The 11,910-nt window shown below is 37.9% G+C and overlaps 1 protein-coding gene across 7 annotated transcripts in view; it reads left to right on the top strand.

The window, feature by feature from the left end:
• Positions 1 to 3,564: 3,564 nt before the first annotated feature.
• Positions 3,565 to 11,910, top strand: part of cntfr (ciliary neurotrophic factor receptor) — a 308,146-nt gene continuing 299,800 nt past the window's right edge. For 2 of the 7 annotated variants that reach the window (XM_078956136.1, XM_023961135.2), the window contains exon 1: positions 3,638 to 3,859. The gene's annotated coding sequence lies outside the window, so the exon portion shown is untranslated. Of the gene's footprint in view, positions 3,860 to 11,910 lie in introns of all 7 variants that reach the window. The other 5 variants (XM_078956137.1, XM_078956133.1, XM_023961133.2 and 2 more) reach the window with 4 other exon arrangements.

Below are 11,910 nucleotides of genomic sequence, written 5' to 3'. Positions count from 1 at the left end.
GTTCACGACTGGATTTGTTTCACAGGTGGCATCCTGTGACAGTTCCACGCTGGAATTCACTGAGCTCCTGAGAGCGGCCCATTCTTTTACAAATGTTTTTGAAACAGTCTGCCTGCCTGAGTGGTTAATTTTATACACCTGTGGCCAGGCCAACTGATTAGGACACCTGATTCTGATCATTTGGATGGGAGAGGAAATTCTTTTGGAAATATAGTGTAGCTGAAATAAAGAAAGGTTTTTTTATTTTCTTAACATCCCACAGTGACTTTGACAGCCATTTCAGAAGGAGCGGTCCCTGAAAGAAGTCATTCTAAGGCTTGCATTTTTTCATTTTAATTTTTTATAACTATGTAACAAACGGTCACACAATAACATAAGAACTGTTCAGAAAAAGAAAAAAAACTTTCAAAAAAATGTAAATGTCTGGAGAAATACGACAACTCCATTAAATCATTTAAGGGATACACAAGATCAAAGAAGCTCTTTAGGACTGGTGACTGTGGTAAACACGGAAAGCAATTGACCTCTGATCGGAGGTCACAGGTTTGGTTCCTGCCCATTCGTCGAAGAGTCCTTGTGCTATACAGAACCCCACATTGCTTCTGGTGTTTATAGGTTGGCGCCAGTGTTCAGTAGCAGAGCAGATATTGTTGTGTGAATGTCTGTGCATCAGTGAATGAGACTGTAACTGTAAAACGCTTTGGGACTTAAAGAAAAGATGCTATAGAATGCTATAGAATAATATGCCATTGTGTTTGGTTTGCCCCTTTTGATTATACTGCAGAGGTTAATTTCAGTTGGAGATACAGCTGGGAACATTTGTAATAATAAATATTTTGTAACATTTTGATCCATATGTAAGAAATTTTTACCACTGCATCATGTTCACATATGATCAAATATTATTTAAAGCCACTTTTTTTTTGTTTTAATCACAAGGACAAGGTGGTGGTGCAAAAGCCTCACACTAGCAGCTGTACACTGTCTGCTATCATCTGCTGGTGAGGAGATGGAGCTGCTTCAAATTGATCCTGTTCTTAAGCTGACAGCCAATGGGATACAGCCGCCAGACTCAACAGTTTGAGTGCTCCGCCTTAAACATTTAAATACCTGAAATAATGAATGGACATGAATGCAGAAAAAAAACAAAAAAAAAAAAAACAAATGACCATGCCAAAGGTATTGGCATGAAACAAACCTCTATTTAACACCCCTTCACACTTAGGTTGTGTCCAAATTTCTTTACCACTCACTACATAGTGCACTATATAGTGCTGTCCGAAACTACAACTCCAAAATGAAGTGCCCTAAAAATTTCCCAGAAGTCTCTGTGAGAAACCAATGTGCATCAATGCTCACTAGATTGCCAAATATACAGTAGACCACAATGCATTCAACAATTTTAAAGGAAAAAACGAACTTTAATACATTTTTTTTTATTCTCCAAGTTTTCATCATCAGAACACAGGGGATTTATAAATAGTAACATTTTGATATTTATTAGGTCTTTACTTTGTTAAATAATTAACCCCATATCTACTGTTTCTAAATAAAAATTGTGAGCATGGTCTCCATATTGCTTTGAAAGTCCTGGGCACTAGACAGTTATATATACAGTTATTTACAGTTATATTTAGTTTTTTTTAGTAGTTAGGGAGTAGGGAGGGAATTTGGACATAGCCTTGGCCTGTGGTTAAATGAGTGATGTGTTTTACAGACTGCAAGAGATATTAAATATTGACATCTTAACCTTCAATCCTAAATAGTTTCTTGACTTGTAGTTGACATGTTTATGAGACATTGCATCCTCTTATAAACTATCAGCCAATATTATAATATAATATCATTTTATAGTTTGATACTTTATAGTTTTACGTTTCCTGGTTCTAGTAAAAAAAAAAAAAAACACCTTAAATAAATTACAAATGAAAATAAATTTGCATCATGTATAGATTTTGGAACTCTGGCTGGTCTATATTTGGTAATAGACCAGGCTTTGGCACAATTTCAATAAGGAAGATCTTCCTCACTTCAGGGTAAGCTGGGTTCTTTCCGTCACCCGCCCTACACAGCACTCATCATTTTAACACTTCACTCTAAACCAATAGCTAAATTCCCTGCTTTTTTGTTTCTCAGCCAATCACAACCATATTTTTGCTTTTAAATTCATGGACGTTTATCTTTCTGTATTCTAGACAGTTTTGCCAGCCCTCCTCCACCTTGTCCTCCACCCAGACCAGTGCTTTATTATGGACTGACCATCAACCACCGTCATCGTCTAAACTCTGCGGTTTATTCATATGGGCGGAGCTTGTAACACCAGCATGAAAGACGTCATGGACCCAGAGCCTACCCACCAAACACTATGGACTTTTTTCATGCACATCTTTTTGAATTCTGAAGATCTCTCCTTAGTGAAACAGCTTTAAAAGACAGATTAACTGCATGTCAAACACCATAGCTTTCTAAGTATTTATTTGTATATCTATTACAGTAGAAGCTTATGAGCATCAAAGGAAAGTGGACAAATCTCAACTTTTATGTTGAACCTATTGGTTCTCAAAACAGAATAACGACCATTTGAGAACTGAACCAAGTGAGGGACGTCACTCTTAGAAAATCACTTACTTCCAAATCCAATGAAATAAAGTCAACTCAGTCGCCACTTTTTTGTGATATGGATGTCGGCAAGTTGGAACCAGAAATCATCCCTAAGCAGTGATTAGTCTTTGTCAAACTTTCCATGGCAACCTCTCTCCATTCGAGTGATCTTGTTGCAAAGCCCCCACTACCACTTGAAAGCAGGCTGGAGAGTATCTGTCAATCAAACCTTTCAGATGTTCGACATGAGATCACAATCTTTATTGAGATATCTGATTGGTCAGTTTATAACTTGAATAACTTGCACTACAGAAAAACATATATGACTGAGAAAGAACTGTTTTTTTTTTTTTTCCTCTAGAGAAGTCTAAGAGATTTAGGCTTTGTGTGACCAGCGGGAACTTCCAGTTTTGAACGCGACGGGGAAAGGGTCACTCAGTCCCGATCTATGTAGTCGATGGTAACAACGCTCCTTGTTTCTTGTGTTTCCCTGAAACAAATTTAGTCTTATCCTCAGTTTAAAATTGTCATCATAAAGTATGTCAAGAATTTGACATTTTCTCCTGAAGGGGCTTTTTGAAAATCATTTCACTTCCTCGGTGCTGTTTTTCATTGTTGTTCCATAAAGTCTAATAGCGGTTATGCAACTGTATCTGCCTTGAAACAGAAGGTCAGTTTTAAAAGGATTTCACCACTGAAAAGGTCAGTGCTTCCAGGTGTGAAACGCCATCAAGGCAGAAATGAAAAAGTCAAAATTACACACAACAAAAAGAAAAAACAATTGGTATTAATAGTTGGATGAAATGTTTGCATTTGGTTGACGTGTGTACGTGTGTGTGTGTGTGGGATGCTCTTTCCACTACCCTGAGCGGTGGCTAGGGGGTGCACTGTGGACATGGTGTGCATTAGGAGGGAGAGTGAGAGAGAGGGGTAGAGAGTCTTAGAAAGAGAGTCAGTGTCTCAGTAACGTATTCCTGCCTGTGGCTGGGCTGGTCACATGGGGAGAGCAGCCTGTTTAAAACAGCCTCGACTCGCTCATTCAGAGCAGTGCAAGACACAGAGACAGACACACACTTTCCCTCTTTCTGTCTTTCTATCCGTTCACACACACTTACACATGCTCATGCACGGCAACTTTCCTCTACCGGACTGACACAGCACACACGTTGGGGGCAGACACACTCCTAATCTACAGCTGAGAAGAGGATAAGGAGTGACAGATCCGAAAAAAAAAGAAAAACAGAAAAAGACATTCCCAGTGAGTAACTGATGTTGCTTGACATGTTTTGCATTTGCAGCTTTTGGAGTTTGCTCTTTTTCAGCGCTATCCGATTGGCAGGAACTATGAGAAGGTAAAAAAGAGTTGAATGGAAGAGAAAAGGAAAAGGAGACAGAGGAGAGCAGAGATTTGGATCTAGTGCAACAGTGGAGTGTCTTTTCATCAGTCGGCTTCTTGGGATGTAATGATGTTAATTAGCTCGCACATGGAATGGGAAGAATGCCGCTGTACTGAGCTGAAGAAGTGTTTGCTTTAGACTCATGCACTTTTCTGCAAATCTGCCTTGCATTTCCTGTCTTTTTTTTGCAAACACGCTGCCTTAAAACGGTCAGTCATACTGATGCTTCACAGATTCCTTGAGACACACGCCGCTTTCACTGTGATTACAGGAATCCCATTGATATGCAGATGGCAGTGGATAGACCCGTCACTGCACCCTAGTGATATGAGTGATACATGTGTGGAAAGGCTGTGTCAAAGGCTCTGTCCCTATCACTTTTATTCAACTGTATCTGTTTTGCCATCTTTCGGCTCCATCATCCTTTTCTTTATTCCTCTTCCTGTTGCTGCTGCAGTTGATCTCTGGCATTGAAACTAACTTTGACCCTCAGTCTGCAGCTCATTCCATTTGTTGCCGAAGCTTAAATTGTCTTGGTTTCTCACTTTCCTGCTGTACTTTGGGGATTCTATGCGTAGAAGCAGAGGGAATCGCAGAGTTGTAAGGTGGACTGCAGGGGAGGGAGAAAGAGGGATGACAGAGAAAGTGGAAAGAGGGGAGGGTTAGGGCTGGGGCATTGAAAAGGCTGACACTGGTTTGGACAATTAGCCCAGGGAGTCTGTCCCGGGGTGCTATTCTGAGAGAATCTTTGGCCCCTGGGCTCTGGGCGCTGGGTCACGAGATGGCTTGACCCTTCCAGTCGACAGCTAAGCATGGGAGCCATTATCACAGCCTGATTGATTAGCACTAAGCGGAAATCCCTTTTCTCTCTATTCCTAGGGAGAAAAGGAAAAGTTTTTTTTGTTTTTCTTTTTGTTGCTGGTTGTTTTGTACATTACTTGAATATTTTATTTTTTTATTTGCTGTTAACTGTTTATGTCTGGTATCTAGGGATGGAATTTCTCCTTTGTATTAGTCTGAATTGTGTCCAAAGAGGAGTTATTTTGTGCAGATTTCCCATTTTCTGAGTGTTGCATCTGCAGACATGCAGCTGATATTGATGCATTAAGAGCCTGATGTACCTGCCTGAGGTTTTATGGGGAAATAAAGCGATGAACGTAAGATGTAGACTAGACAATGTGGTACAAAAAGAAAAAAAGATCTAATAAAAAACTTGTCTGCAGGTGGTTGTGAATTTGGTTTGGGAAAACCCACTACGCATTTCTCTCTTTTCTGTGTTTTGAGGTTTCTGGTCCCTTTTCTCTCGAACTCTTTCGACATTTGTTGCCCCCCCCTCCCGCCTTTCCACTCCCTCTTCTTCAGACTGGGAGTTTAGTGGGGTGTTTAGCCCCGCTCACGGCTGATCAAAGCAGTGTGTGTCAGACTGGGCTTAGTCCAGGCACTCCTAATGGAGCACCGTTTTCATGCCTAGTTGGTGGTGGAGTGGTAGGAGGGATTGATGGGAGGGTGGCGGGAGAGGAAGGGAAGGGTTTGCGAATTGACAGAGTGACAGAAAAGAAAGAATACTGGGGGGGGTAGCTGCCACACAGACAGGCAGAAAACCAGATTAGAGAACCCTGGCAGATGGTTCATGAAGATTAATAGATAGAAAGTAAAAACATGATTTAAAAATAAAGACAGAGACACTAAATGAATGGCTGGGTGGATTGACTAGAAGTCCACTGAAGTCACTGGCAGCAGGGTTTTTATTCTGCTCCGATTGAAGAACTGGAAAATACTGAGCACAGTTCGGGCCAGAGCAGAAAAACTTGAACTCATAATTTGGGTATTAGCCAACACTGTGTGAATGCACCATATTTTCCGCACTATAGGGCACATTGGATTATAAGCCTCATCGTCAATGAATGGTCTATTTTCGAACTTATGTCATATATAAGGCACAAAGAACTATAAGGTGCATTAAGCAAAGCAAAGGACTCAGATAAGTCAGCCCGACTTTAGCTGCGCTCACAAAAACTCCAGAACTTGTTTGTAACATGCTACATGTTAGCCACATTGGAACTGTTAGCTGCATTAGCATATTTACAATAATTGTAATTCCAAACCTTGTTTGCAACATGTTAAAAACGGACTGATTCCGCAAAACAAGGAATCTGTCTGTGTGAAAAGTTAGCCTCCATGTGCTTCCATGCCACTGTATGACTGTTAACTTTCCATAAACTTTTCAGTGGCTGCACAAACAAGTCTAGACATGAATGTTCCTTCAGAAATGTTTTTTCCTCTCATTTAATATTAAAATTTTGGCTGTATAAAAGCAAAGGAATTTCCTGTTCCACTGTTGACAAGAAGTGGCTCAAACTCCAAGAAATGAAACAAAAATTATTTTTACACATTGTTAAGGTTTTTTTTTGTAGTTTCCAAAAGTCCAGCTTTGGAGGTTTAAAGTCCCACTACAATCATCTATTGATCTATTTTCAAAGTTACCCACGTGGTCTTTTAATTATGATTATGTGTTTTGAGCCCAAATCCTAAAACCTGTGTCATTTTCTAGGACATAGTTTCTGCAGAGCGGCAGAAGTTCATTAAAAATTCACCTCTGAGTTATGAGCGAAACTGTTGGTATAGAGTAAGCCTGCCCCCACATCTCGTCATCTATTTGATTACATCCTCTCCAAAGAGCCGCCAGCCCCTCACAGCCCCAACCTAACATAAGCGTTGCAAAAAAAAATGGCGAGCAATATTGGAGCTTTCCAGCCGTACAGTCTTGAGCCAGATTCCAGCTTGGATGAGGAAAACAAAGATGTAGATTGATCTAGTTGTCTACAAGTTCATGCATCAAAATGGAGCAGACCAGAGAGCTTGTGGCTTATCAATTTTAGCCTCCATGTAACAATTAAAATCTTTTTCTAATGGCATTTTTTCGTCTGCTCCTGATTTACAACGATTAGAAAAAAGAAATACATGCACAAGCGTTATCCATCATCAAAAGGTCCTTAAAGTTATTCTTGTGCGAATGGAAAAAAGAAAGTCTGAACAGAGGATGAATGTGGGACACCTGTGCTTGGTCTGTAGCACTTGCTTCAGATGCATATGCTTTGGAACTTTAGCTGAATTGTTGTCTTTCCCTTTGTTATTTTCTCTTTAGTTTCCTTTTAAACATCAATCTTTCTTCTCTTTACCAACCTTCATAGTAGAGATTCCTCACCTTTCTTTACCCCCCTCATCCACATGGTCCTATAGAATTTTGTGTTATCCCTGCTTTTCCTCTCCCATTCCCACTTTGCAATGCTGGTGTTTATGCTTCACATAGAAGAAAGGTAAGGGAAAACTAGAAAAATATTGCCCTGAACATACTTACTGCTTGAGAAAACATCCTCTGACAGATGTTCAAGCAAGGCTCTGATCAGAGTATGGTAACGGGGGCTGTGATTCTGTACTGTTTAAGTACACAAAGGCTACAAATTGGAAGCTGGTGTGGTTCTGGCTGGAGGAAGAGGTGAGGAAATAAAAGCAGTCTAAGATGTCTATAGGAGTGCGTTTTCATTATCTCATCTCTTCAAACAAGAATAACGCACGAGTTCCTCAAGACCTTTCAAATATGATCTTTCTAACAACTCTTTGTGTTCACAGGGCTACTAGGTGTTGCGTTCAACTACTTACAGTGGCTTTTTCTTATGTTTCCTTGGAAATAGAACCCCATTTCCTCAAATCTTGCTTTCTTTTTCAAATTGCATGTCTTGAACAGTTTAATTTAAACTAGTAATCCATAGGATTTTATGTTTTTACTTTCTAAATCTATTTTTCCAAACTATTTTCGAGTTAATTGAAGCCAGGCTTTTTTTTTAAATGGCTTGTTGTCAAGTTTTTTGTTTCATAATTGCCTAACCAGCCCAGTAGAAATCCCTGCAATTCAAATAAAAATAATGTTCCATACTTTAATGTCCATTAATCTTGTAGTTTAGAACTTGTGTTGGTCGATGAATTTGTGTTTATTTGTTCGGGAAAAAATGCAGACATTAGAATTTATAAGAAATTCTGTTATTATAAATGTTCATCCAATATATAATTTCCACCCAAGTTTGGCTCCCCCTGGACTGTGACTAAATTATTATGCAGTAGCGCAAAAGGGCTTGTCCGGACCCACACTGGATGAAGTGTGAATTTACTTGTCCTAAACCAGATTATATTTCTCTTTGTTGCAACTGGCCACTAAAAAATACATACACTCAATCAATAGTGTTCAGTTAGCATTTTACAAAGTTTGGAACACGAGAAACATATTATAATGAAATTTATAAGTAAGATGTTGAAATATACAACAGTATTTTGAAAAAAGGAGAAAGACTTACACATTTTACTGAAGTCAAACAGTAAAATCCACAATTGTGGTAGCAGGAGAACCCAAGCTCAAACATCTTTTATGAGGAATGTGAAGCAACACGGTGAGCAGATATGTGGGTGTTACGCTGCTGACTTAGAAAAACTGAGACAAAAATGAGATACATAGATATAAGTAGATTCAGGCAATGGAAGCACCTGTGGAAATATGCAGAGCTTTCACAGAGACCCGTTTGATGATGTCTATTGCTTGACAGAAGATTCTTCTTCAGAAGATTTGAACACAGATGCAGTCGAAAGTGCAACTCTAAAAAGATGATCTGGGTGACATAAAAAAGCACAGTTTGGCTCCATCTGAGTGAAAACAGTGACTTGTCTTTGTGGCTGTATTTCCTTTTTTGTTTTGTTTTGTTGTAAACCTTGAATCTAGATTGGTGCAGAAGGGAATGGGTGACAGATCTCAAGGGTGAAGAAGATTAAATACACTTTGATGAGCATAGTTGTGCACTTGTGTACAATTTTCAGACATTCTGCATGCCTCTGAAACAAATCTGGGTGAAAAGTTGGTTTCCAAAAAAGCATCTTAAAGGCTAAGAAAACAATAAACAGCAAATTCTTCTATTTGGAAATACATAGCTCCCACGCTTTCTTAGTCTATTCTGTTTTGTTAGATTCCCTTTTCTTTGTCTTTCTTTTTAATCTAACAGCATATAATGGAGCGAAATTATGTTATGTTAAAAGTTGATACTAATGAACTGGAAGATTGCTGCTTGATTATTATTTGCAACAAAAAAAAAAACGTGCATCTGTCTAATTATTGAACTGTAGGAGTTCATTCCAACCCCTACAGTTTATTGTATCAAGCAGAATTAGATATTAAGTCTCCAACTGTTTTTTGTAAATGACCTTAAAAAATCTGAAAAGTGTTGAATTTTTAAAGCAATGTGAAACATTTTGGTTTTTTACTGAAAGATAATGGTACCTCTCAATAACTTTTTATAGTTTTTCAAAATCTCTTCCATGTCTGTCTGTCTGTCTGTCTGTCTGTCTCTCTCTCTCTCTATATATATATATATATTAAACGTGATTTTTAAAAAACATATAGCAACAACCGCTTGAGGGCACCGTGGGTGTGTGTATCAGTATTCGCTACTGACAGAAACAAAGAAGAAGCGCAGCTCAGTCTTACACCACGGGTGTCAGAATTGTTCAAAACACACGCAGACGATGAAGAATTCAATGGATTTAGGGATTTGAAGTTATAGTAAGAGATTAGTGGATTTTAGAGAATTTTAATAGTTATCTGACTATCTGAATATGTTAATATACATTACTTTACTAGATTGCGTCTATGTATTATAAAGCTAAATAAGCATTAATGTTTGAAGCGTGCATATATTCAGTGGATTATTGTTATAAATTCTGTTATATATTCTTGTATTTTGTCAAATAAATTTCTCCCAAAAGTGCGGTTTTACAACAACTTTTTTGTGATTTTTGCCTTCTTTATCATGCATTTTTTTAGTGACTTATGGTCTGGAAACTGTTTTATTTATTTATTTTAGCACCTGCAGAATTTATTGCATCTGTAATCCTTTTCTGGCAATAAAATATTTTTAAATACAGCTCAACTTGGATCAGCTGATTCTAACAGAACTTTGAGGACACAAAAGGAAAGCATATAGTCATGCTATAAAACACTGTCGTCTTCTGCCATAAACCTACTGTTAGATAAACATAAAAAGACTTAAATATGTATATGTGTTACCAATTAAAAACCTAGTTTCAAAACCTAAAATTAACCCCTATGCATCACTGATTGGTCTTTGAAAATTCCTACAGCTTAATTTTTAAAATGTTGGCAGTTTTGGCCTGTTTTAAGTTCAGAATGTAACACTTTCCATGTGTTAGCTTCCTTTGTAGTGAAGGCTGTCTGGCCAAAGGGAAGTTTCTGGTGGACACTTTACAGTTTCCTGCACTCCTGGTTCCCAAACCAAAGACCTGCAATGGCAAAATATAAAAAAAGGTCTTTTTTCCAAGCTTTTTCCAATCTAAAAAATTAAAATGTTGTTCATTTTTAATAATGCCGTTGCATTGGGTTTAGTATAATATCGTGTATAATATCGTGTTATCCATATTTCTCACGTGTTTGTTTCACACATAAGTAGTTATAAGTTAATTCTAAATTTCCTACATTTGGAATCATTAATAATTAAATTATATATATACATATATATTTCATTTGTATTTTTCTTTAGCCTGTACATCCGACTGTGATATGAGACATATTGGTTAGTGGAGTACCTTCCTTGGCATACGAATTACTTTCAGTTTAAATAAATATTTTATTACAACTCACACTCCATCATTTCGGTCTTGGTTTTATTCTTTCTTAATATTTACTTGATCTTTGAATCAAAAGCTTCTAGTGTGTGTGAAGAAAATGGTTTAAAAGAGACAATTAATGTAGTGTCCTATTTCTGTTGTCATGCACTGCTGCTGTGTCATGCCACTGCCTTTGCTATCACTGAGAACACTCTGACTCCCTGTTACACTCCAAATTACTATTTCATTAGGCACATTATGCACATTATTCAGTGTCTTTTTTTGTACATTTTAGACTTTAGCTGTAATGGAAAATTTTGCCTTGTTATGTTATAGTGATGTATGACAGAGTTTTAATGACTAAATCAATTTTCTTTGTCTTTTGGTGCATTTATCAGTAGAATGGGATGTAAGTGCAGCAGGTCTATCTACATAGTGTGTCCTAACATCCCATAATTCTGCTGTAAATTGTTCCCTTGACAAAGAAAGTGAATGTATTCAGTTGTTCAGCCATTCATTTGGTATTTAAGATACATCTTAAATGTAAGCCTTGCTCATTTGACCTCTGCGCTTTTCTATTGTGCCAGCAGCATGTTTTGATGCATTTGATATTTCATTTGTTTCTGCGATCAATATTTTTTCAGTTGATCAACAACCTTCACACTTGAAAAACAGTTATTTTGTGATTTACAAGTAAGAAAGTAGGAATTACCATATTTTCCACAATGCACTTAAAGGTTTTATTTTTTTTGTTATTATTATGTCAATATGCTAACGCGGCTAACATGCAGCAGCGTCAGACTGTGTTTCTTTGTTCTTTACGTGTTACTAAAAAATTTTGGGAGTTAGCATAGTCACAGATAGTTTTTTTTTGCATTTTAAGTCTGGTTTTTTATATGTTGCAAACAAGTTTGGGAGTTACAGGTGCTGTAAATGCGGTCATATGTGATCATTGCAGTGACGTGCGGTCAGGTGAGGCTCAGCCTCACCGGTCATCGTGATAAAACAGAAAAAAAGTACATTAAGTAAATATTATTTTCCACTGATCCGTGTTAAAGATACATTTTCAGCTGACTCGACACGTTTTCCACAGTTTGAGGTTAAAATCGTAGAATTTGAGTGTTGCGCGATCACATACAGAGCGGAAACTCTGTGTGAGACTCCGGAGCGCTTCGTCCCATGTCTGACTGCAAAACTCAATTTTAACAGTGACGTGCGGTTAGAACGCTGCTGTAAGCACGAATAAAAG

This window comes from Oryzias latipes, chromosome 12 (genome assembly GCF_053564925.1).
Source record: "Oryzias latipes strain Hd-rR chromosome 12, Olatipes_Hd-rR_3.1".
Classification (NCBI taxonomy): Eukaryota; Metazoa; Chordata; class Actinopteri; order Beloniformes; family Adrianichthyidae; genus Oryzias; species Oryzias latipes.
The sequence above is the reverse complement of the archived record's forward strand: the minus strand, read 5'-3'. Positions and strand labels throughout refer to the sequence as shown.